Here is a 27115-nt window from a genome sequence, read left to right on the forward strand (position 1 = left end):
AATCAATCGGCATTCTGTTTTTTGAAAAAACTATGTAGTTTTGATACAAATAGCATATAGTATAAAGATATAATTTAGGAAAAATGATTTGCATGATGTTTTTCATGTTAAATTACAATTAGATTAGTTTTCGAATTTATATGTTTTGTCAGATTTAACTCATCTTAGCTAAAATGTATGAAACTTGTTTATCAATGGTAAATTTTGTCTTTTATTCGGATCTGTTAATTGTAAAATTTTACTACAGAGCGCATGTTACATCAAATATTTCATTCTAAACCATACCGGTCTTGCTTTTTAAATTTTCACTGTTTTTGTAACTAATGTTGAATGCATATAGGTATAATCTAATAACTGATCCATATCCGGATCCATATAGTATGGTACCATATCTTGATGATAATGAGTCGCACCTCTTTCTCCAACAATGGATTGAAAGGAACGAATTTATCACTAAGATATTTAAAATAACAAGGCATTCTACAAAACAAATGAGTCAACAAATAATATCGGTGCTGAAACTGGTTCTTAATCTGTACCGGCTCTGGAACTGATTTCAAACTCATGCCGACTGTTAAATATTAAAATAAATGTTAACGGTCAATTCGATGGCACAGTGGCGTTTTTCTTTCATTCCGATAGAGTACAATAACGAAGTAGAGTCTTGTGGCTATCTGCTGATAACGGTCAGATCGAGCAGTAGCACAAAAGTACGAATATTCCCGATTGTGGCAAGGGTTACGATCTTTAGCCATTCTTTCACTTATCTCCGAACCAAACGACTGATTTTTTAGCTACAGTAAAATAACGTTACTTAAAAAACGCTTGTGTATCTCACATGTACTGCACATTCGGGTGAATTGGACCTGGTCTTGGAGCCGAAATGTAATTCGTATCTTCAACTCAACTCATTATCCCCAACAGGTACTGGCCCCGATTCTAAATTCGGATGTTTCATTAACTTAAACTGATGATAACCCTATATTAGTCCTGGAACTAGACCTCGACCAACCCCGGTTCTGAAAAGCATTACTTCAATTACAGTATCTACTCCGATTCAGTGTTATACTGTGCCACTGATGAACGATTCAATTGATTGTTTGATTTTAGCCATCCATGTAACGAGTCTATGTTACCAAACCAGCACTAAATGATTGATCCAAAGGATTAAAATTAATCAATAAATTAATCTGACGATAAAAATTAATCATCTGATGCTGAACTGAACTTGAATGGCATTATAATTAGTAATTACATTTCAGATGAAAACTTTTCAATCATGCCAAATAAACCCAAAATTAGATCCATTATGTTCACTTTAAGCCCGTAGCAATTCTACAGATACTGCTGTGGTATTTCGATGTGAAATTTTTTGGGATAAAGTCAAACGCTAAAGCATTCAATGAACCTGTACCCTCTTTTTTGATGACCCTGTTTAAATAGTTAAAGACTTTTTTCACGTTTTATTTTAGTAGTATGAGTTTGTTTGCATGTCGTTCCCAATCAAAATCATTGTCAAAGATAGTCAAACATATATTTTTCTTAATATATTCGCACAAAACTTCTTAATTCCATAGTTTCCATGCAGAAACGCAATTTATAACCCTAAATCTAATCTCTGAAGCTACTAAACCCTACAGCTACATGGACAGCGAAGCAACATTTTAAAACGCAGAAGCTTCCTTTAGTTCCGTTTCGTTGACTTTTAAATGATACACGAAACGGAGAAGAAACAAACCCACCCAGTGAAACAAACCATCGCAAATGAACCGAAATTCTTGCATCTATCTGGGCCGGGTCAAATTGAAATCAGCATCAGCAGTAGCCACACCACCACCACCACTGCCAGCAACATTGATTTCTGCTCCGAAACCTCAACCCCAACCGACTGACAGATGACAGTGCTTCAAGACGCGTCCCTGTCCCCTCCCAGTGCTGCTTCCGGCCTTTATCTAGCCAGTATCAAGGAATGTCACCCAACAGCAGTGGAAACTTGTTTCCCGAGGAAAGCGAGCGAGAAAAAAAGGAGCACTCGAAAAAAAGACAACTTTCTGCTCGTCTCATTCGACCATGAGTTACGAACATGGGTTGATTCGATGCCGGTGGTACAAAATTTATCAAGTTGATCAAGCGTCCCCATCTGCTCGGTCTTCTTCTCCCCAAAAAAACGGTGGGATCAAGCATTGTTCGTACCAAACAGAGGGGTGGAATGTGCATTCCGATGCTTCTCCAGTGCGCTTAGCATGGTTCGGCGAGTGTGGGTTACTGTGGCGAAAAGCAATTCCATTTCCCTCCCTACCCATTGTTACCATCGTCCGAACATCCCCGGGCGGGGTTGGACCTTTCGATGGTTTCGTTGGTGCGAAATTACGTGTTTATGCAGATATGTGGGACAATCGTAACCCTAGAATGAACTCTTATGGGCAGCTTTGTATGGCATTTTGGAGCGAGCAGAGTGGCAGAAGTGCTGACGCCCCGGGAAGTGAAAACAATAAGCAACTCTTCAAGAATGTGGCCGTATCGTAAAATGCGGTCCAAGTCAAATCACCTCTCCACCAATCGAGGGTTGCGAACTGGGCCGAAACCATTGCGGGAGGGGGCAGGGAAGGGAATGCACAATAAGATCTTCGGACATCGTTTCACGGAGCAGCGTTTTTTTTTTTGTTGGTACGCTCGATTACGTCCGAAATGTTCTGGCTGAATGTATGTAAGCGCCAACGTGCTTTTGTGGGCTGGAGGAGTTTGAAAAAGCCAAACGTATGGTGATGGGAATAAATGCAAACCAGTAAACACAGTGTCACAATTTGTGTTGACGTTGGCATGAAAAATACACACAGGGGTGGTGATTGTTTATTTTATCATGTTGTGGATAGGTTATTGTAATAACAATAACTCTAAAGGGATACATAAAAAAATGATCAAAATTATTGTTGGATTTGGGTTTATATATTAATATTTCGAATATGAATTCAAATAAGAAAACACATACGAATTAGAAGGAACTAAACCATAGGATATAGATAAAACTACTTGACTAATTTGGACTGCATGAAATGAACTGCTCGAACTACACGAATGAACTTTGTAATGAATTATGTAATGAACTATGGGACAAACGAATGCACAGTTGCAAACAGACCGGCGATTAAGGAGCACTCTTCTCATTCTCATCAAATTTATACTAAGCTAATATCACAATCCAGTACTTTAGTGAATATATTTCATAATTATATTCCCAACCAATCACACCAACGCATAGGCAGTGAGTGACTGCTTTACGACAAAGTGCAATTAAGGTACAACGTGTATGAACTGGATTAGAGTGATGAATCTTTGGACAAAAACAAATTAGACATTCGGCTTCAGCACCATTCTTCGATCGATCCGGCTGTCAGGCTACCGTCATGTTAAAAACCAACTAGAATCGTAGAATCTCCCAAGACTGACTTGTTTTTTTATTTTAATTTTGCAGAATTTGCCGTATGTTCATGCCCTGATGCAATATAACATTTCGTTACAGGATATTTCTATCCTTACAATCACACTAATATCCTCCCGAAACCGTCACCTCTGGAACGCTAATCATACCGATTGTTGCCAGCTCTTATCCAACAGAAAACATTGCACCAGCTCTCCCCTTCACACACTTGCCATGTCTCTAGAGAATAGGAATTTTCTTCTGTAACTAATTTCCGCTAGCAGTTGGGCCTGCTCAAAACCAGCCATTTGCTGGTTGCCGTTGCACCAGCCGACGGCTGAAAAGTTGTCCACAAGGATATTAATTAGAACAGTCGCCCGACAGCAGGCAAAGCAACAAGAAGCTATAGATAATGCAATTTGCATCTGTTTGTGATATGTACGTGTGTATATAAGTGTGTGTATGTGCGAAAACTTGAACATACCATGATAGTTGTAGGAGAAATTCCCGGATGCCGGATCTGGCACTAAACTGATTTAGTGCACTGTTTTCTGCCAAGCGTGGCCACCGTACACAAAACACTGCCTGTTGGCACATTGATATGAAGCACATAGCGCACCGTCACAATAGCGGTTGTTTGGCGTTGATGAAGCCGAAGACATCCAAATTGCACAATGCAGTTGCAGAACAACCGAAAGAAGTGCTAATTACGAAGACGGGTGTCAATTGAATTATGCTTGGCTAGTGGGCAAGCGTTGACGAGACAAAATTTGGTTGGTAAAGATAGTGTATCTCTGTTGAAATAATGAGCATTCATTGTATTTTCTCGTATTTCTAGAATAATACCCAGAAAAAAGATTGAATTCTACACATAAAAAATCCATCAAAAATGGATAGAGCCGACAAAAAAAGCAGTAAAAACAGATTATTAATAGGAGCGTCCTCGCAAGATCCTTACTTAAAGTAGAAACACTCGCGCGTTGCAATATGAGTTTGCACGAGCAAAAGGTCAATGGGGATTATATCGAATGGTGATTATTAATGCTGAAGGCCAATTAGGCTGATTAATTGAAGCAACCATAGCCTTCGCACAACGTGCCATACAAAAGGACGAGGAGTGAAAAGAGCTTAAACCCAATTAGCAGGCCCCGCATTAGAGAGAGATAAAGGGCGTTTTATTTTAATTCCGAAACGGTATATTACTAAAACGTTAACATATTAGAGTTGGAAGATGGGCAGTTTGTAGTTCCTCTGATTGGTTTAATAACCTACGCGGTCATGCTAGCCTATAATGGTTGTCCTTGCTACGGAAAGGATGGTCCATACGAGGCTTGAACTCACGACGGACATGGTGTTTGCAGCTATTTTGCGCAGTTCAGATTTTACCAAAAAGGTTCATTCCTTCCTCAATTTGAACGATGAGAACTAGGTCCAAAATTTTATTATTATTATTATTATTATTATTATTATTGTTATTATTATTATTATTATTATTATTATTATTATTATTATTATTATTATTATTATTATTATTATTATTATTATTATTATTATTATAATTATTATTATTATTATAATTATTATTATTATAATTATTATTATTGTTATTATTATTATTATTAGTAATACATTGTAAGCTTTTCGAAAGCGGGATTTTTATATAATGCAAGGATAAATAAGGAGGAGAAGGCCGTAAAGCTTCATAACTATTCCATATTTTCGTTCATTATAAATCCAAAGTTTAAATTAAATTATTTAATTTTCATTCATTTCAAATACAATCAAAAACACCTTTAATTTACAAACATAACATTTCTAACAAATTTAAGCTAAAAGTATAAATAACGTAATTTTTGCTTCAAACAAACAATCGAACTTTTTTAATCCATCTGAAAAATATATAAATTGTCACATGGACTTTCTTTTTTTTTTTTATTGCCTGCGCTTTGCCCACCTATGCAAGCTGCACTTGATTTATTTTTACTCTTTTCCTCCTCGTACAAGCTCCTCTTGCTCCCTCGACACACTTCAATGTCGTGAGATAATTCCAAGAAAGATTTAGTCTCGTTAAGGCAGATTAGCTCGTAACGATGTTCATCCGTTTCGGTTAGACACGAAGGGAGTGGAAGGTTCTTTCCTTTTGGTCCGATTCCAGATTTTTGAGTTTTTTTTTTCTGCCAACTTTCTAAAAATCCGTGTTTTTTTGCCTCACCGTTTCGTGATTCGGATTCCGAGCAAAAGAGCAAACGCCTTCCCAGACACTAACCGCTAGCGTTAAGGAGAAAAACGAGAAGAGAGCGAAAAAAAACACAAGATTATCCTCGAAAAAGTACAGGCTACGGCTGGGGCTGATGCCGCATACTTCTCGAGACAATTTATGTTCAACAGGGTGTAAAGTTTTTTTTTTCTTCTCCCGAGCGTACCATCCCACATCCCTCAACTTTGTTGCACACCACTCGACCACTCGGGGCATCAGGCGCCACAGAAAAACAAAACACAGAAAGCATAAATTCCGTACAAACTAACACACTCCTTCAAAAATCACGCCCTTTTCTAGGAAGGATCCCCCGTTTTTTTCCCCTGCCCTCCCAACCCCGTTCCGGACGTGCTTGAGCTCATTGGCTAATGTCTGGTAAACAGATAACATGCTTTTAAAATCCTTCACCTCCTTCACTTTGGCCTTTGGTGGTGAGCTACCACTTTGACGCTTCAAGTTTCCCCTGGGTTAGGGTCAGCACTCACTGCTGGGGCTTGCTTGTCTTTGGCAAAAAGTGATGATTGTAAATGGCGCTCTTAGACTGACAAACGACTCGCTTATGGTTTCTGATGGATTGGCATTTCTCAACTGTCGCCTGTGCGGAGTGCTTGTTTATGGTGCTTTATTTACCGTCATCATCATCATCATCGTCACCACCATCACTTTTACCAGCAAAGAGTGTCAAGTAAGTGTTGAGGGTCAGAAAGCGTCAAGCACATGGTTTGCCTGGACGTTGGCAGGGAAAGGCCAAACAAAAAATCAAACAAGTACAAGCATGTGGTTTGAGGTTGCATATTTTATTTCTCGAGATGGAGATAATCCTAGTGGTTTCGGATTGGATTGTAATGTGTGCTTCCTGGGAGGGAATGTCTCAAATGTGTTGCACCATCAGTCGCACACACATGACGCAAGTGTGGACTAAAGTGGCTCACAAGCCAAGCACAATTCCGTAGAAACAGCTTAAAGACATGTTGATCCCTCTCTCTCTCTCCCTCTCTTTCTATGAAGCTATTTCACTGCTTTTGCCGCACGAAAACAAAACAACCACAGTTTGAGCTAAAACAAGTGTACCGTACCCACGGTGGATTGTTTCGCAGTGTAATACAATTTTACAGATACAGCACCGAAAAAAGTGAAAAGAGAAACGGACTTTAAGCAGCAATTTTTACATTCCACCCACCGGATGCGTCTAAAACTTTTGCCATAAAAATATTTCTACCCCACCGCCGACCGATACACCCTTGCGCCCGCCCCTTTTGGGAAGAAAACAATCCCGACTCGGTAGCTTTTCCTGGCGCTGGCTCGTGCTTCACCCACAAAACACCCTCCCTTGTGCGTTCTGCACAAAAGACTGCAACGAGGTAGATAGCTGGAAACACAGAGGGCGGGGGGGGCAAGGTGAACGTGCGTCCGAAGTGCTTATAGAGTTTGTGCATAATTTTAAGCAGTATTCCCAAATAATAAAACTTTCATGCTCATCCGGATGGTTTGCGTCGTTGGCCCGCCGGAAAAGGTAGCGAAGGAGGTCAATTGCGTTTTTGCTTTTTTTGTTTTGTGTGTGTGTGCGTGTGTGTGGGGTTTGGGTTGGAATTTTACCGACTTTTCCCTGACCTTTTTCACGAAAAGCGGTCAACAGTTTTGGGAACGGTATGGAATGGGAAGGAATAAAACACAAGGAGAGAGATATACAGCAGTAAGGAAGCTGAAATGAACTTGTCCACGATTTAAATTGCTGCCAAAACAGCATTGAATCAGTTGTGGTGTAGTGAACAATTAAGAAAAAATGAAACTGTTTTGCGTTGATAATAATGATAATAATACTAATTATAAATCTGGATTCCGTTGAATATTAAAAATATTCATATGATAGAACAGTGAACATTTATAGTTTCAAGCCTTTGATTAAAAGATCGAACAAAAATTTAATCAATTTCAATTCGCAAAACACCTTCCTTCGACAAGGCATACCGTACTTCGATCAGACGTGATCCTGATCCGTTAAGGCCAGGCTACATTGATCGTACTCGCAAGTGTAATTTCAATTTTCACTAGCGCATCAGGCGGCGGCTGACCGAACCATTTTGCCAAACAATTTGGAGCAGCTCCAGAAAATATATTATTTTTCCATGTTTTTTACTTTAATTGGACTGGAAAATGTTTGTAATTAATAGATAAACATATTGTGCAAGTATTTCAGCATCAAACAACGATGACAAAACTACTTAATTTTGAGATCCGGCACGACCATTCTCTCGAGGACCAAAAAAAGCTTCCACCAGCCGCCGCCAGATGCGCTAGTGAAAATCAAAATTACACTACGGAGTACGATCAATGTAGCCCGGCCTTTAGTTTCTACCAACGTTAAGGCCGGGGGACATTGCCCAACATTGCATCTGGCGGCGGCTGACCGAAACATTTTGCCCAACAATTTGGAGCCGCTTCAGGAAATATGTTATGTTTACATTGTTTGTACTTAATTCGGATGAAAACACAATTTGTAAAAGGTAGATGCACATGTCCTGCATGCATTGCATCCATTTTTACCACAAAAAAAAACGATGTAAAAATTACTAAATTTTGAGATCCGGCATGACCATTCCCTCGATTACTAAAAAAAAAGCTTCCGCCAGCCGCCACCAGATGTGCTTGTGAAAATCGAAATTACACTAGCGAGTACGGACAATGTCCCTTTACAGTTTGCCACACTGGGGGAAATAGGGGTAAATTTGTTTTAAATTTTGCGCGTTACGTACTTGATGGATGCCGGCTTATCAAAGCAATTAGATTTTCGAATCAAATTTATTGATAACTTATCCACTTATTACTTACTCATTTTATGTTTGGAGTCGATAACAGAATTGATGTATTAGATCGTCGTAGATTATAGAGCAGGATTTGCAGCGGGCAGATAAAGCTATTTGCAATTCATATCACTTTCATCCTTTTCAATCTTCAAATCGATGAACGTTTTGTGCCTCGAATTGATTCACTAAGATGCACTACGATTTGTGAATCCATTCGCTTGAACTTTCTTCTATTTCGTGAGCAATGCGAATAGTGTTTTGTAAACCTAACTGATTTATACACTAAATTTTAGAACGACCTTTGCATTACGAACACAAAATAACTCTGGACAGACTTTTTATTAACTTGTAGGTTATATAAGAAATTTACATTTACATTTCTTTCGTATTACTTATAAATGCGATTTTTTTAAAAAAGCTATATAAAATATTAGAATTAAACATTACAATCGTTCATCATTTAATCATTTTTCTTCTTGAGGCAGTTCTTCCTAGAAGCAATGGCCAAGAAATGACCGCGATTACCGGTCAAAGTGAAATAGACGGTAACCCTCACCGCTCAAAACCTAACGATCCTTCTAAAAACAGCACACAGATGGTAGAATAAAGCAATGAACTTTCGATATTTGTGTCTTTTTCCTCCACTTACTAATTTACCTAGAAAGATAGCACAAAAGACACCAAACCGTTCAAGTGCCCAGTGCAATACAAATGATCGTAAATCGCCCCTATCCTTCTGAAAAGAAGGCGCAAACAAAACAGAAGCTCAACAAAGGCAGCCCAAAGGTCCAAAGGGCAGCCGGAAACGTGCACGATTCAGCCCATTTTCTCTATTCTTATTTAAAGAAGATTTCGAATTGAAGACAAAAAAAAAGACACTACACCCCAGAAACAGGACAGGGCACGACAATCCGGCGCAATCTGCATATAGTTGCGAGGCTAATGAAAGGACCGTAAAAAAAAGGCGAAGCACAACGGCACACCGTCCAAATTGAAGGCAGCGTGCGGGAAAAGTGAAAGTAAACGGAAACGCAGACTAACATAATAGGGAAGGGCGTAAAAGCTGTATCATTTCAGCTGTATCAGCGTACTGAGGATGTCGTGCTCCTCCTAAACCACCCAGCCGTTCCCGTTCCCCTCGCAATTGTGCTGCACCCGCTGCTATCGTTGGCTTTAGTTTGGAAGTTTTGAATTTAATTAAGTTCAATTCAATTATTTGCGAGAGAGAGAGTGTGCGCTTGCTGTGAGCGAAGGCAAGTGGGTTGAGGTCAAACAGCTTTAAACATCTTGTGCGCGTATTTTTTTCTTCTCCTCCGGCGCGGTGCTTAGCTTAACCGACCGTATGGAAGCCAATGGAAACACCCGCCATTTTACCCACCGATGGTTATGGCTGATGCTGATGACGACAATGATGATGATCACGATGCTTACAGCTGCTTTTTTTTTTGGTGGGAGAGGAAATGCTGATGATTATGAGCATGGCACGCTTCGTTTTCGCCCGCTCTGGGGAGTTCGTTTCTTTTGCAGGCGAGTTGGGATTTTTCTTTTGCCACTATTCGCCCAGCGACGAGGTAAAGAACGCAACACACTAAGCCTAAAGGGAATGACCCGAAACGTATGGCACTATCGAAGAAGGGAGTGTAGTAAAAAATTGGAGGGCAAAAATCTTCCATACGCCTGCGATGGGAAGGTCGCCGCGTGGAAAAACGAAACCAATATACCAAACCAAACCCAGCACAGCCACCAAGGACTCGGGGACACTCGATACTAACGAAGGGGATTTGTTGTAGCACGCACATAAAGGCAGCATTAAAAGAGGAAGTGCTATTTTTATTACTCTATCGTGGTTGAAGCTGGCTTGGTAGCACTACTGCTGCTTGGCCTGGCAATACATTTAGCGAAGCGAAGAGCTAAAGCCCTCCCTGTGGTGTAGTGGACGAGGAGGTGAGTGAAACAGATGATTTTGGTACAATCTTGTGGTGTCGGGGTAGTTCGGTAGGGGAAATTGATTTTTTTCTAACAAGATTTTAACCTTTGCCGTGTTTAGCGAGAATTTGCTGTAAATTGATTTTCTTTTCCTTCGAAAGTTTTAAAGTGGTGACACTTTTAACTTAATATTTGTTTTAAAGTAAAAGTAAACTGTATATTTAAAAAAAATTTAATGTGGTCTTACTTTAAACTCATTTTATGTTCAAAAGAAGTACTCTGCACATATATTTTTAAAATATTGAACGACTTATTTTTTCAGTTAATCAGGTTTATTCTATTATTGCGAATGTTTCATCTTCGAGTTTATTATTGCTAAGGAAATCAGGTTTACTTTGCACGTTTCAAGGTATCCATACAAATATGTCAATTAAGGGGGTTTTATCCATGGAATCGTAGACGTGTTCTTTCGGTTCTAGAGTCGATTCGAGACTGTCTTTCTCGATTTCAAAACCCTAGCGACAAATGGATGAAAATCTATTTTTGGCAGTTTTAAAGTATATATTTTAATTTCCACGCTATCAAAAATGGAGTACTGATATGTGTTAAAATAAATTACACAAAATTGACGTTAAAATTAAAATTTCAACGTGAGTAAAACCAAATTTAATGGAGCAAAATGAAAAACAAAATTGATAATTCAGAGAAAATAGATCAGCAGAATTCATTTCATTTTATCATCTATAAGGGAATTGTTAATGTTTAGCCAAAGTTCTGATTTTGTGAGCGTATGACTTTTAATCATTTCCAAGAGATGGTTTGTCATATACTACTATGTCGGCTGATTGTCTCAATTGATTTTTCTTACCAGACTTTTAAAACAACAAGCATATTTATTTATAGAGGAATCGAATCCAATTTCTCGACTCGACTGGTATCGAGTAAAAGAATCGATTAAGCTTGATTGTGTAAATATCAATATCATATTTGGTTATCTTCTTCTTCTTCTATTTGGCGTAACTTCCTACGCGGACATGCCGGCTTATACAGACTTTTTAGACTTAATTGACAGCTGGATAGTCAATACCTGCTACGAGGAGACGGTCTATTTGGGGTTTGAACCCATTATGGGCATGTTTTTGAGTCGTACGAGTTGACGACTGTACCACGGAACCGCCCCAATCATATTAGGTTATAAGGATAATCAAAATACCCCTGATAAGTACTTCCAGTTTATGTTCATTTCAATTAGGTACAAAAAAGAGCATTATAAACTAATCTCATTCGATAGATAACTATCAATTTCGCTCAATGGGTTAAAAGGATGTTTGCGTTTGAATTACAACAAATCGTGAGAAGTACTAGGCGTCTCCATTATAACTAATTACGAGAAGTACTAGGCGTCTCCATCGCTCGAAGCACACCCCAACAGAAAAAAAGCATCAGTTGATTTAAGCATTTTTCAATCGCTGGTATTGTTGGGCACTTGGCACAACAAAAAAAGATAGGAAAGCTAGTGCTAAAGTTGGATTTGATCTTTCAAAACCTCAATTGTGTGACTAATAATTTCGAACGATTTTTTTATAACAATTGTAACAAACACTACATGAAGTATTCAACCATGAACAATATTCCACTTTTCCTTCTGCTCATGCTAATTTATGAAATAAATATCAAGTATATCAAGTATACTTGAAATATTAGCAGCATTGTTCAACTTGAAGAAATCCGTTATGAAAATTACTTGATTATTTGAATATATGACATATTTTAGAACGGTTAATCATCATTTTACTAAGTGCTTGCTCTAAGTAAGCTTATACATTATTTGGCAGTGCTTCAAGAACTAATTTCGCTCTAGCTTATACAGCCATTCAAAATTAACCAAAACAAAAAAACGCGCTTTTCACAGAAAGGTCAACGATGCTTCAAATAATATTCCACCCAATCCTCTAGCCGAAAGTAGCGGGAAGACTCACTAGAAAAATGCTATAAAAATGTAGAACAGCCCTGCCGCCAAACACAGCCTACCTTCCCATTACACAATTTCTTACCGTTAAAGCACACGGCGCTTTACCCCGGAACCAGGCCCGGAATGCCTTTTGTTCCGACAAGGCCGATGGTTTTCCACCGGGGGAAAGAGACAAGGGGAGAGAGATAAAACGCAAAGCGTACAGCGGTACCGAAACTTTCGGCCGCCGGTTTCCCGAAACTATTTTGGTGTGCGAATAAAATTTAAACCAAGAACCAGCACCGCTCCAACCCCTCCCCCCCCCCTGCCACCAGTGCCGAATAAGAGCAAAAGCTCTCCGCCATGCGTACTACCACCGCTGGAGGCACTTTTTAACGAGATGTTTTAGTTTGTTCTGATTCTGGTGCTTTGTGGTTGGCAGGCGGATCCCGGGTGGTGGTTGGATGTGGTTCTTGGACGAAGCAATAGGCTGGTTGCATTTTGGCGGAAGGGTAGGTAAAACCGAGGAAGCTGGATGAAACTATGCCAGATTCCGTACTTCCCGGACGCGGAAGCAAACGAAAGTATGCGAATGCGAAACAATTTCTCGGCGGTGGATGGTTTCATCTTGGTCTTATGCTTGCCTTCCAAGATGGAGGTCACCAGCTGATGATGGAGTGATGTTTGGTTGGATCAGTCCCATTAAGGATGATGTCTGATTTCGGGTTTTCGGGGAAGCGTCGAGTTTAATGCTGTCGTACGCTTCAAGTGTAAAGAAATGCTGAGCAAGCTTGAGAAGGAATTCCGGAACTCTCTTAACGTGTGATAAGTGAAGTGATAATGTCTTTGCCTTAATTTGCCTTAATTTAATTTGTCTTTGCATGATCATTACACCGTATTAATCGAAGTGACTCTATTAAAACAAAAATAAAACTCTGTAAACCCACACGCGCGTTCCATTCGGCATAATTCCTGGGAAATTATTAAGCAGGGAATTATGTGGATTGAAAATAGCACCAACAAAAAAAAAAAACACTATTCAACACAAAGAAAACTTTCTGCCACAGCATGGAACCGGGGCGTAGCGCATTCCGCAATCTCAGCACTGAAGAAGGCTGCACTGATGCATTCTCGGCCCGCAAGCCCGGGAAAATGCTCTAACCGGCAGCGTGGAATGCAGCACGGTTGCACTGGTAATAATGCCTTTCGATGCCTTTCGAGAAGAGATGTGTTATAATTTTTGTGAATGGCTGTGTGTGTGTGTCTGTGCATGAAATAGTTTCGCCCGTGCAGAACTTCACTTTGGGCCTCTGGGCTAAGACCGATGGAATGCCAGTTGCGAATATGCGTGTGTGCCACCGAAAGCATCCACGCTCTCCCCGCCCGGTCCGCCGGAATGTTAATGTAGCTCATGTAAAAGGCTTTTGCAAAACTTTGCAAACGGGGCGGAAAATGTGGGTAGAATGAGCTGCAGGGAAGCATCAACGGATCAAAACAGCTTGGTATGGAAGCTCTCTCACCATTTACAACTAGACAAAGTAGTACAAGAGTATATTAAATAACAAAAGGTGCATTTGAAAACATAGTATTACTAAACAGTATAAAGGTCTTGCTTATAGCCAGTTGCTTCCGAAGGTTAAATGATAGTGTAATTTAGTTGATCAATCTGTGATAAATCTGTACTGTGATAAGTTCAGATAGAATTTGGTCATCTAGTTTTATTTTTAATAGGTGATGCTATAGGCAACTTTTGTACAGTTATTTGAAGGTATTGAAGCACACTATACAATCTTGCAAAAAAATATATTTATGCGCTTGTGTTCGATAATTATTAATGATAGAATTACAAGGTTGAATAATGTAGTCGCACAACTACTGGGAAAATCTATGTGAAAGTGGTACGGGACGAGGAAAAATTGAGATTCAGGGTCAAAACTGTTATATTACTAATGCATGATCCAATGTCGCCTATAAATATAAATACTATATTGCAGATAAATTTACCGGCAAATTGAAGTAATGACAAATTATTGACAGATCAAGACACATAACACGGACTTTCATAATCCATGCAACAATAAACTCAATTAATGGTGCAAAATTTTGGCCCAAAGTAAAATCAGGAAGACAAAAATTGAAAAGCAATCAAAAAAAAATACTAGAAGGCTTAATTACTTATTATAGGCTTATTACTAGAAAAATACCAATTGCATACTACTGGAGAAAAAAGGCTAGTTTAGACGATGGTTCGGTTGTGCGGCATCTGCTGAGAGGTTTCGATGGATAAGTTTTAGCATTCAACTGTAAATCAACACTTTTTTATAGTTTTCAATAAAATACCTATGACATAGCTTTCGTTTGCTTCCAAAATCATTTTTCTATGTTGTAAATAGCTTGTTTTAAAGGCCTGCACTAAATGACCAGATCCATTCGAGACTTGAATCCACGACGGGAACGGATTCCTTCGTACGCAACTCTTGCCATACCAAAGCTATACGGATCTGAACAACGCTGATTAAACGCTGAAAAAGGGTTAACTGAGCAACAACTTTAGGGTTTTTTAGCATGTTGAATGTTAAAGGTCGAGGAGAAAACACTTAAAATGAATTTAATTAATTGAAAATGTATTATTAGATGTAATTCAATTCAAGTTTATTTAAACTGTCAGTCTAACGGTTTAACAATTCCTAAATCTAACTAATTCCTAACATGTATTATCTTAATTCCTAAGAAAAACCCTCATTTGTTGGCGAAGAAAGGAATGAAAATGTTGGCTCGAAGGTACAAAAATAGAGATTTAATGATAATAAAACCTAATAAAATAAAACTTCATTATTGTTTAATTAATTATTTCGTACACTGCACAATAGCAATGATACTTTTTTGCCTTCAATTACTACCAATTTAGCGGGTTGAAGTTATTATATCAGGTTAAATCAAATGTTTGAAAAAATACTTTTTTATACTAAATATTTTTTTATTGAATAAAACCTACCACTTCATGCAATATGAAACGAAAAAAACTGTATTTTGGCTGAAACACGTTCATTATTATATTTTTTCTTAAATTTTATAAAATAAAATACATGAAACAGTTTTATTTTACTTCTTTTTTTAATTTTTGTAAATTCCTCCTTGCCTTTAAAAAAAAAATTAGTTATAAAACGACTGAATCATTGTTTTTACTATCGTTAAAATTCTACCACCGTACCATTTGCCGTATCATCTCTCGCAATCGCACCATCTACCATCTACACACAAGAGCTTTGAGGAGGCGGGACATTAACACGAAACAGTAAAAAAGTAAAAATAAAACAAAGAAACCCTTAAAGGCTCCCAAACAATTTGCAAAGGAAAGGCTGGACTTATCCTGGCCTCTTTCTTTCGCTTGTTTGTTCGGTTGAGGCTCCTCAACATCTCCCCTATTCGGGAATTTCCTGGTTGGGCCTTATGCCGACCACACGAAGATTGGTCGCTTCGGGCAGTTTCGTTCAGTGTTTGCCCCCACCTTGCCACAACCAACACGAGCTGCATGGACACGAGCAATGCCGAAGACGTTCTCCACGTTCGGGACGAGATGAAACACGACTGATGCAATAGGGGAAAGCAGACATCTTGATTCAGAATTTGTCCTCCTTTGCACGAGATTCACGACCGGTTCCAGTGTCGCTCCAGCGCTTGGTGAGGGTTGATGCGTGTTGCGCCCTCCGTTTTCGTTGGGCGTTTTCCTTAAGTAGAAGGTGTGCCCATGGTGTCACGTGTCGCACTCAATGCTTGATCGTGTTCAACGTTTTGCTGCCTGTTCCCTCGAGTGATGTTTCTGTTCGTCAATTAGTCTACGGAGCTCTTTTGCTATTCTGCACAAAAACTGCCCTTATTATCAATATGACGATCACTGAAGACACTCATCACGCTTTTTAGGCGAAGGCTTTGCGTTGAAAGTTACCGATTATCGGCATGCAAATCTTTTGCTTGTCCCGTGTCTTTCACAGACGCCACACGCAAACCATTTTCATCAGTTCATTTGTTTGCCCTTTCCTCGGTGCTTCACACGGAGCTATTCGGCACATTTCTGTGCCAAAGTCACACAATCAACGTATTTTGCTTGATTTTATGCACTGTCCCAACAGCTGCTCCGGACGGACACTCCAACCAACGGTCCCGGTCTCAATTAAAGAGTGAGTTTGTATGTGTCCTTAGCCCGTGTGTCTCATTGCGTGACGGTTTCCTTTTTAAAGACTTGCCCGTTCGAGGGGATTTGCCCATGCGTCTATGCCCACTTGATGAATTTCCACAGATAGTGTAAATAATGTCATTCTCAACTTGATTCACCATTCCGTTTGCGTCCTGCGTTTGCCACCGTCTGTTTGCCGCACCGCACCGCACACGATAGGGAACGGCACGAGGCTAATGTGGTTGATAAATGATAATTAAAAACGCACAACCGTTTGTTTCGGGTGGTGGGGGGGCTCTGAACGGCTTTCCCTACAAGCACACACACACACACACAAAATAGATAAGCTCAACAAACACACCGGTGACCCTTTTATCGTAGCTGAGCCAGAACAGAACCCGTACGAGCAGCTACCGGATGGATGGGTTTCGGTTCTTCTTTTTTTCCTCTCTCCTTCTCTCTCTCTCTCTCTCTCTCTCTCTTTCTACACACACACACACTCACGCAACAGCACCCCCATAGAGTGGGAGACTGGGGTACGTGCTTTGGGTGGGCTTGTGGTGCGGAACCGGAGAAACGGGGGAAAAGGTCACCGTGAAGTATTTACATTGTTTGATCGTTACGGAGTGTATTATTACGGTCGTCGATTAACTTGGCCGGTGAAACGTTCGCCATAAACTAGTGGGCAACTAGTACTATCGTTAATTTCACACACCCAAACAGAGAGACACCATTATCGGTGGGAAGAGTGTTTTTGTGTGTTTTTTTTTTCTTCCAGCGGCTCTCCTTTTACATTGTATTTCATTGTTTAAAACCATACAATGGTGGGCAGTGAGGTGGTACTGTGTAGTTCATTTGTAACATTTGTTTGGTTTGAAACGCATCCGTAATGTGTTGCTGTGCATGAGATTGTATGGTTATTAGCAAGCATGGATTGAATTGTTCTAAATATTGCTTTTCTCTGTGTTTCCTGTAACTAATACCAACATTGCTATGCGTTTTTCAGAAGGAAAGCTTTAAAAAATGCGAACTAACGCTCATCGATTTTAATGGCTTACATGACCAAGGAACTTAACATAGTACAGGTTGATCAGTTCATTAGATCACCATTCCTGCTTCGCATTCAAATATGTTTACGATGCTGTACAGTCTGTTCCCGAGATACACGGTGTATGTGTTTCCGTGGAATCCGCCTAACTCGAATATCTGCGTAAGCCGAAAATCACTTTTTTTGGCTAAAATACATTCGATTAATCGGTACTTTTGATTACATTTAATACCTTTACACATTATCATTTATTTCATACGATCCTTGCAGTAAATTGTGATACTTTTTGGCTTTCAAGCGCATTACAGTGAATTCTCTCGAAGTAGTAGTTTCTTCAAGATGAATTGTTTCTTTAAGATGACCATTTAGACAGCCCCGTCATATTCCATACCTTTTATGTCTCTTTAAGATGAATGTCTCCCAAGGGCGAATATCCTTCAAGCTGCATACAGGGTTTTCTAAGTCACTTTCGAATGTAAACATTGTTATTCACCGCGTTCAAGATGTTGTTCCACGTCGATCTGACATTTCATTTCGATCATCATAATTGATCATCATAATCTACAGTATGATTTTCAACACGCCTCAAGTTGGATTGAGTTTGACAGTTCTTTGTGATGTGTAAAAATTGAAATTTCATTTTGAAGTAAATACATCAAATACATTTGTGCACATTCGAAAGTGGCGTGGCCAACCCAAGTAAATTGTATTTTTGCTACAACATGTACAGTGAAATCTATCTAATGAGAACCTTCAAGGGACCTTCAGCTTAGAAAGATAATTATATTGGGCAAAACTAATGAAGAAGTTGCTAAGAAGTATCTAAGAAACCACGTGAAAAACATGGCATTGTTTTTCACTGCGTTCAAGAAGTTACTCCACATCGATCTGACATTTCATTTCGATCATGACAATTTTTAATTTCACCAGCATGATTTTCAACACTTCAACCGGCTGCTGTCATCGTTTTTTCACCGGGGTTTGAAGTCGGATCTCAACTCCCGTTGACAGGCGAAGTGTTGAAAGTCATGCTGAAGAAATTAAAAATTATTATGATGAAAATGGAATTTATGATCGATGTGGAATTACATTTTGCACGCGATGAATAACAATGTTTACATTTGAAAATGATCTGGAAAAATCTGTATCCTGCATTGGAAAATTCTTGATTCAAATTGCACTGACTTGACATTTGATCTGTCAAATAAAGAAATTCACGTATCTCCGATTCAACGTATGTCGAGAACCGTGTAATTCGGGAACATATTGCACATTAAACGTGGGACAAATAAAAAAAATGACGAAACAGTTAAAATATAGTAAAAGCTTTTCAAATCTTTTTGAGAAATATTAAGCAAAAAATGGCTGGAAACTCTATACTAAATGTTTTCAAATAAGTGCAAACAATTAGTTGAATAGGCAAACATAAACCTCGAATATATTTAAAAAATAAACAAAAATCTGAGATTTTTGTTTATTCTTGATCTTGAAATCTTCGTTAATCTTGAAGATTTATTTTAACTAAATTTTAAACCAAACCAAAACAATAAACTTTTATGTGAAAAAACCTATCTGAACGTTTTCTGTTCTAGATCGATGGTATCGCTAGTATCCACCTTTAAATTCAGCACTACCTCTCCACGCCACCATCTTAAGTGAGATCGATTTTGGCTCTGAATATTCAATGTCAACTACACAGACACAAACAAAAATAATCTGTAGAAACAAGCACTCAGCTGCCGCCATCAAATGCTACAAAACGTCCCAGACAAACTCGTGTTTGTTTCCATCCACCCGATCCACCGACTCCCGACCGGATCTAAACGTTCTAGACATTCTCAAGCCAGATGGTTAATAAATTAATTATGATTATGGTGATAACTTCCGAGCGATTGGTTGCTGATAAAAGGAAAAAGGGGGAAATACTCTGAATGTCATGTTAAAATGAACGATTTTCCTTTTAAAGTCGAGCTGCTGGCTACGCAGAATGGTGTCAAACAATGTCTCTCATCCAAAGCGGTATCGTATCGTAGCTGAAGGAGGATGTGGCGAATGGCTCACCATTGGTATGTCGTCTGCAATATGACACGGTATCAAACCATTTATCACCGTGGGCAGCAGAAAGGGAAACGTTTGTTTGCTCAAACCATAGTATGGGTGAAGCATAGATGCAGACTAATTAATGAGTTTGTTTGTATTTTGATAATCTTCCAGCATTGGAATTTCGTGACCAACAGCTTTTTGAGTACGACAGATAGCAGGTGATACAGTTTTAGCTCGTGCTCAAAGATACAAAGATAGTTGTGATGGCAAATTTAGTCATTTTTTTTCTAAATATTTACCCTCATAACATTCGCAAAAAGTATGTACAAAACTAATTGTAAAATTTAAAAAAATATAAACATAAATCATAAGCCTTTTTTTCTATTTCAGGGTAAATTCCTTCGCAGCCAGCCCATGAAGGCTTCCCAGTCCTATTGGTAAAACGCAACTGGATAGTTCCCACGGAAGGACGGTTCGTTCTTATATGAGCGCATCAATCGCACAGGCTCGCCTCTGAAAATGATTACAGGGTTTTCCACGATTTTTTGGTTGGTTCTCGTTTATTTTTGGTGGGTTCTAATATTTTTTTTGGTGCGTGCTCACGATTTTTGGCCAATTTTGGGTCCAATTGTATTGATATCCAATCGGAAAATACCAATAAATTAAGGGAACGAACCAAAAATCTATGGGATACGATCAAAAAATCGTGGGAACGCACGGAAAAATCACGGAAACTGACCAATAAATCGTGGGAAACCATGTATGTACACAAACTAAACAGTTAAAAATCTATTTATCTCACTCGTCGCAGTTGTGTTCAAAATATCAGTCATATATGAATATTTAAAAAATGTGTAAAATACAACAATATTTGAGAAAATACAAAAACTAAATAATTAAAACACTAAGCCGAACGTAAGAGTTGAAAATTTGCAGCAGCTCATAAAATAAGCAAAGTAAATATGTAATTAAATAGAAAAACAAACCATAAAAATTGAAACATATTTCACAACACAGCTTAACTGTAATACAATTTAAGTAGAAAATAGAAAAATAAAACAGCAGTTGATGATGAGAAAATTAAACAGAATACAATTAACATGGAGGAACTGTCAATTATAGCTCGGGATACTCGACCACCGGATTGACTCTCACTATAAATTTCCTATTAGATATTATATTGCTTCTAGGGGGCCAGATGTGGTTTGTATAATTTTAGCTTATTTATTGTACTAATAAAAATAATAATCAACAAAAATAATAAATAATGAAAACTAATCGAAAAATTTCCGATATAAATCATGCAGAAATGCCAAATAAACCATATTTTTTAATAACAAATGATAATCCAATAATATATAAATAATCAATAACGGCGAATAAATCAAAATGATGACACAAAACAGTTAATCAGAGAATTAACAAACATTACATATCAGCTGCACCACACACACACACATCCACAAATCAAAATCAACAGCAAAAAAAAATCATCAACAAAGTGATTTATTTGTTTGTAATACATGCTGCGGGTTAATTAAACACTGTAAATAAGGCAAAAAAAATGGTTGCCACAGTAGATGGTGGACAAACAAACCAGCACGACAGTACACACCTTTGCAATGGCAACAAAAAAAAAACAAAAACAAGAAAGTAAATCTATTTCCATCGATGCAATCTGTAACCTCTCGGATGCATTCACTAATGGAGCCCAAGCTAATCTATCATCAAACGTCAACAAACCAACCGGGTGGACCGCGCGCACAGACCCGATGCGGCTTTATGCCGTGGTTTTAACAATCAAAAGTTTAATTTAATGATGCTACAGCGGCTGTTCCCGTTCTTTGCGCACGCCTGGCCGCTTGGCCCCGTAGTTTTGAAATGTTATCATCATTTAGCAGCTTGCCAGCTCTGGTTTCACTTATCGACCGGGAATCGAGAACCGTAGTCAAACTCGTAAATCAATCCCGGCCGGTTCATTTTTACCGAAAAACGCACAAACCATTTTCATAATCGGATCGCAATGGGTTCGATGTCAGATACAGACAGGACCGGCCACCGTTTGGCCACCGTTTTTTTCACCTCGCACATGTGTGCGCTGGGTGGTTTCGGTTGGCACCAAACATGAGGCACGTGAGTGTTTATGCGTTTTCCATAATTTACATACATCTGTTGCACCGATTGGGTGACTTGGGACAGGCGGGCAGGGGCAGCAACAGGGTTGACGGCCAAACAGCGTGCCATCGCTCGACTCTAATCGGACAGACAGGATCGACACGGTGCTCCTGTTTGAAAAGCCGGTTTAACCCTCCCAACGCTGCGGTCGGTGCGTTCCGGAAGAGGTCAAACGATGCATTCCAGATGCATATAGTCGAGAACGGCAGTAGAAGAGGGTTGGGGGTGACAATTTATGCAACATTCGATGCTATTTACGATCGATGGCAATGTGTCTGTGCCTGTGTGCCGTCTGCCCCGAATCTCAACCTTTTTCGATGTGGTACAGGAGCACGAAAACGACCGGAAAGCAGCACGTAGTGGAAGCAAAATGTCCACTGCCCGGAATCACTGATGTTTAATCCAGTGTGTTTGTGTGTGTGTTTGTTACCGTGTTTATATCACCCGGCACCGTCTGTTTCGGTTACCTTGTTTGCTGTCGATTGGGTGTTGTGTTGTGTGTGTGTTTTTATCCAGTGCTTTATTCGTTTCTCCCCTCCCAGCGTTTCCCTCAACTACAGCGGGTTTTGCCGGTGTTTGTTCGTATTTTATGTGTTCGTTGTTTTATGACCATAAATTATGCTGCAGCCCGATGTTGTGCGTTTGAAAATATGTTTTTCCGATATTGTGTTTTTTTTACTTTACTTGTTTGTTTTTTTCTTCTTCCTATTTTGTTCTGTGCTTTTTTGTTGGTACGCTTTGTTTCGTTTTTTTTTTGTGTTAATATAAGTGAACATATAATGTTTTTTGTTGTTTTACACTTTTAGCTTTATTTTAAGTAAATAGACTTTATAGTTCCTCTGTAAGTGTGTAAGTGTACGATTATATTAGCCATTTGTGACTATCTACTTCTGCCTGTTTTCGAAAAAGTTGGTCAATTAGCATCTTGCAATTAATTGATGTGCTTTATTTGCTTTCATCTTCAATTTATTGTTCTTCTTTTATATCTTTAGAAAAAAAAATTTAATGACATGATTATGTTTTACTAGACTACTTTCTAAATATTTGATACGCTTTGTTAACTATTGTTATCACATTATTGATTTTCTTTTTCACGATTTAGCTGTGATATTCATTATTTATTGAATTTTTCTTTTTTCTATTCTTCATGATATCATTCGATTAGTTGTTGTCGTTTTTTTTATATTGTTTTCAACATTTATTACTATTAGGTTGTGTGAAAAAGGGAAAGAATAATAACTTCTTTTAATTGTAGTGTATATGTTTTTCACGGTTAGATATAAAGTAAAAAAAAAACTTTTGTAATAAATGTGCCTAATTTTCATAAAATCACAACAATCTCAACATGTATTTAGGAAATAATGAGATGAAAAGCAGTTAATATACAAAATTTCAATTCAAATCACTGAACAGAAATAAAAAATTCAAAATGTGCCTGAAAAATTGAAAGACAATTAAAAACGGATTTTTATTTTAAAGAATAACCTCAAATAAACACATCTATCGAACAAGCTTCACTAGCAAAAATGATAAATAGAGCTGATGCATAAAACTGAACGAAAAAAGTATTAATCTCTTATCAGGTCAATAAAAGGACATTAAAAAAGGCTGTTAAAGGGAGCTTCATGAAAGCATTAATACTAGCATAGTTTAAAGTCCCTAAAGTTCCTAACGCATTGATCTATCGCTCTTCGACTGGCCCAGTGACTGCGAAAGCTGTAAAATCTACTGAAAAACTATCCTCCTCAAACTATAACGGCCTCAATAGAGCTTACCTAGCCGATCTTCCCGATCCAAACAACTGCCGATAGCAGCGATCGTTTGAATAATTTACTCTAAACAATAATCGCATTAACTGTAACGGAACGAGCTATCCCTCCTTCCCATTTTGCGGTGGTGGTGCTGATGGTGGTGGTGTTGAGTAGGCATTTGAACATGTGCCAGCGGCCCAGCCCACCGGCAAGCACGCCGCCCTCGACCAGGGCACATTGTTCTAGCTTATGCTTTATGCTTTCGCGCGCGCACTCCATATCGCGGTCGGTTTATTGTGCCAAGCGGTCGCGCTTCCCATGTTACCATCAGCTTGAGCGGGAACGTAAACGCGTATCAGCACGCGGTGTGTGTGTGTGTGTGTGTGGGGGGGGGGGGGTTTGTGCGTGGCTACGATGCAAATTTGCCATATTCCATCATAAACAAATTGATTGGATAATGCGATTAACACTTACACTTCGACTGCCACACCACCGACGGCCGACGCACAACAATATGTAGCTGTGCGTGTGTGCGAGTGAAACGCAGGAGTGGGCAATAATGGAGCTTGCAGCAATATTCGGTGAGCTGAAGTTGCTGCGTTTTGGGAATGTTATCGAAAAAAAAAAAATGATACGGCTATTATTAAAATTCAATTCGCAGCTATTTTTAATGGTGTGTGTGTTTGTGTATGTGTATGGGGGAAAATCAGTTATTGTTTGCTGCCATTGTTTGGCGTTGGCAGATTCGATACAACGTGGAAACGATGCGCATGCAAACAAAGGTTGCGGATCGTGCAAGCTTAATTTAATTTAAATGGTTATTCAAGCGCAGACATTATAATATTACCATGCCTTTACATTGTTATTGAGTAACGTGTGGGGCAAAACTAGGACAGGAACAGCCGTTAATAGTGTTATGAGGCTTATAAATTAACAATCAGATAATGAAAACAAATAAATCTGATGAATGTTTTCCTGTTGGTGTTTGTAATTGTTGCATAACATTTCTCAGAAGGTAGAATCTTATTGGTTCTGTTCGTTTAATGTTCGAATATAAACACTTTTGTATTCTATCTTCCTGTTGCAGAGAGGAAGACTGTACAGGTGTGATTAATTTGATGTGCTTATTATTTGAATTTGTTGTTGAATTGTTGATGTCGTGCATTCTTTAGGACGACACATAAGTCAAAAATTAATTTTACTATGTTGAAATGAACAATAAAATCCACACACAATGTGTTTTCCACACAATTTGGAATGTCTTTTCCACACACAAATTGTTACAATAAAGCCTCAAATTTCGCAATGAAAGGAGGATGAACTTATTAATACTTACTTACTTACTTACTTATTGTAGCCAACCGCATTGCGGTCTTGGCCTGCCTCAGGAGTGTCCGAAACCGCTCACGATCTCGCGCCTTCGTCTGCCAGTCCGTTATCCCGGCTTAAATGGCGGACGCCTCCACGCCATCCTGCCACCTCAATTTAGGTGGCCTACCTAATACCTTCGCTTATTAACTTATTAATACTTCGCTCAAAAATTTAATAAAATGTCTTATAAATAACAAGACTGTTGAGCCTCGTACCTAACTGTCTAACTCACTATCTATATAAATATCCCAGCAAATTCCTATCAGATAATGGTCCTCTTCTTCTGATACCTTTTTTATAGATCTGATTACAAGCTTACCCAGAATTTTAAAATTCCAATTCGAAAACCCGACTCAAGCCTGATTGGTGAAATGCAATGCTGGCTCAAAACCTGAAACTGAATTTATTAGCATCATTCCTTTAGCTCCTAATTATTTCTCGACACAATTATATGTCTTTACTGGTAAATGTAAAAAGTTTAAAAATTGAGTTGAGAATCTCAAATTGTAATTGAGAATAAATATGTGGTAGAAACGTATAACTGTGATTTTGAAATTTAAAATCTACGTATCGCCGGACTTTTATTCAAATATCAAGGAGGAAAATGTGAAATAATTCATCCTACTCTCATGGTTTTAACATTGACTAAAGGATACATTGTACTAGATATGTAAGGGGTATTTTTTAAGGATTCAATGCAATTTAGTGCGCTATAAAATAGGATACGCAGAACTTTACAAATGTTCACCGATGTTCAAATTCGTCCAAAATCGTTCTTATCCTTTTGGCGCTAACATCGCTAAAGAGTATCGCTTTTCCTTGTCCATGCTGTTATAAAAATTGCTATAACCTGAACGGTAGCGAAGTAGGCGGGAAAATTGCACAATAATTTATAGCACAGGATGATAAAATGTCCTCGAAAAGGTTTTTAGAACAAAATTACCCAAAGAATTTCGTGCTGCAAAATACAGCCGTAGCGTATCTGATTATTTTTATTGGATTTTGGGAAAGCAGCGATTAACATTTATATTAGCATCCTGTGTGAACATTAAAATCTCTTAGAGCTTGTAAAAATAAATTCATATTCCCACATGTTACGTACGTAGTGCGTTGCAAATAGAGCAGAGGAAGAAGCTTAATGATGCTACAGCGGCTGTTCCCGTTCTTTGCGCACGCCTGGCCGCTTGGCCCCGTAGTTTTGAAATGTTATCATCATTTAGCAGCTTGCCAGCGATGGTTTCACTTATCGACCGGGAATCGAGAACCGTAGTCAAACTCGTAAATCAATCCCGGCCGGTTCATTTTTATCGAAAAACGCACAAACCATTTTCATAATCGGATCGCAATGGGTTCGATGTCAGATACAGACAGGACCGGCCACCGTTTGGACACCGTTTTTTTCACCCCGCACATGTGTGCGCTGGGTGGTTTCGGTTGGCACCAAACATATGAAGCACGTGAGTGTTTATGCGTTTTCCATAATTTACATACATCTGTTGCACCGATTGGGTGACTTGGGACAGGCGGACAGGGTTAGCGACCGGCCAAACAGCGTGCCATCGCTCGACTCTAATCGGACAGACAGGATCGACACGGTGCTCCTGTTTGAAAAGCCGGTTTAACCCTCCCAACGCTGCGGTCGGTGCGTTCCGGCAGAGGTCAAACGATGCATTCCAGATGCATATGGTGTAGAACGGCAGTAGAAGAGGGTTGGGGGTGACAATTTATGCAACATTCGATGCTATTTACGATCGATGGCAATGTGTCTGTGCCTGTGTGTGAGCCGTCTGCCCCGAATGTCAACCTTTTTCCGTGTGGTACAGGAGCACGAGAACGACCGGAAAGCAGCACGTAGTGGAAGCAAAATGTCCACTGCCGGGAATCACTGATGTTTAATCCAGTGTGTATGTGTGAGTATGTGTGTTTGTTACCGTGTTTATATCACCCGGCACCGTCTGCTTCGGTTACCTCGTTTGCTGTCGATTGGGTGTTGTGTTGTGTGTGTGTTTTTATCCAGTGCTTTATTCGTTTCTCCCCTCCCAGCGTTTCCCTCAACTACAGCGGGTTTTGCCGGTGTTTGTTCGTATTTTATGTGTTCGTTGTTTTATGACCATAAATTATGCTGCAGCCCGATGTTGTGCGTTTGAAAATATGTTTTTCCGATATCGTGTTTTTTTTTTTACTTTACTTGTTTGTT

At 39.0% G+C, this 27115-nt stretch overlaps 1 long non-coding RNA gene across 1 annotated transcript; it reads left to right on the forward strand.

Moving 5' to 3' along the window:
- Nucleotides 1-18921: 18921 nt before the first annotated feature.
- Nucleotides 18922-20296, forward strand: LOC121596952. The gene is made up of 3 exons (XR_006005344.1): nt 18922-19644; nt 19793-19940; nt 20012-20296. It is a non-coding gene; the product is annotated as an uncharacterized LOC121596952 (long non-coding RNA).
- The last annotated feature ends 6819 nt before the right edge of the window (nt 20297-27115 follow it).

The sequence above is a fragment of the Anopheles merus genome, chromosome 3R (genome assembly GCF_017562075.2).
Source record: "Anopheles merus strain MAF chromosome 3R, AmerM5.1, whole genome shotgun sequence".
Taxonomy (NCBI): domain Eukaryota; kingdom Metazoa; phylum Arthropoda; class Insecta; order Diptera; family Culicidae; genus Anopheles; species Anopheles merus.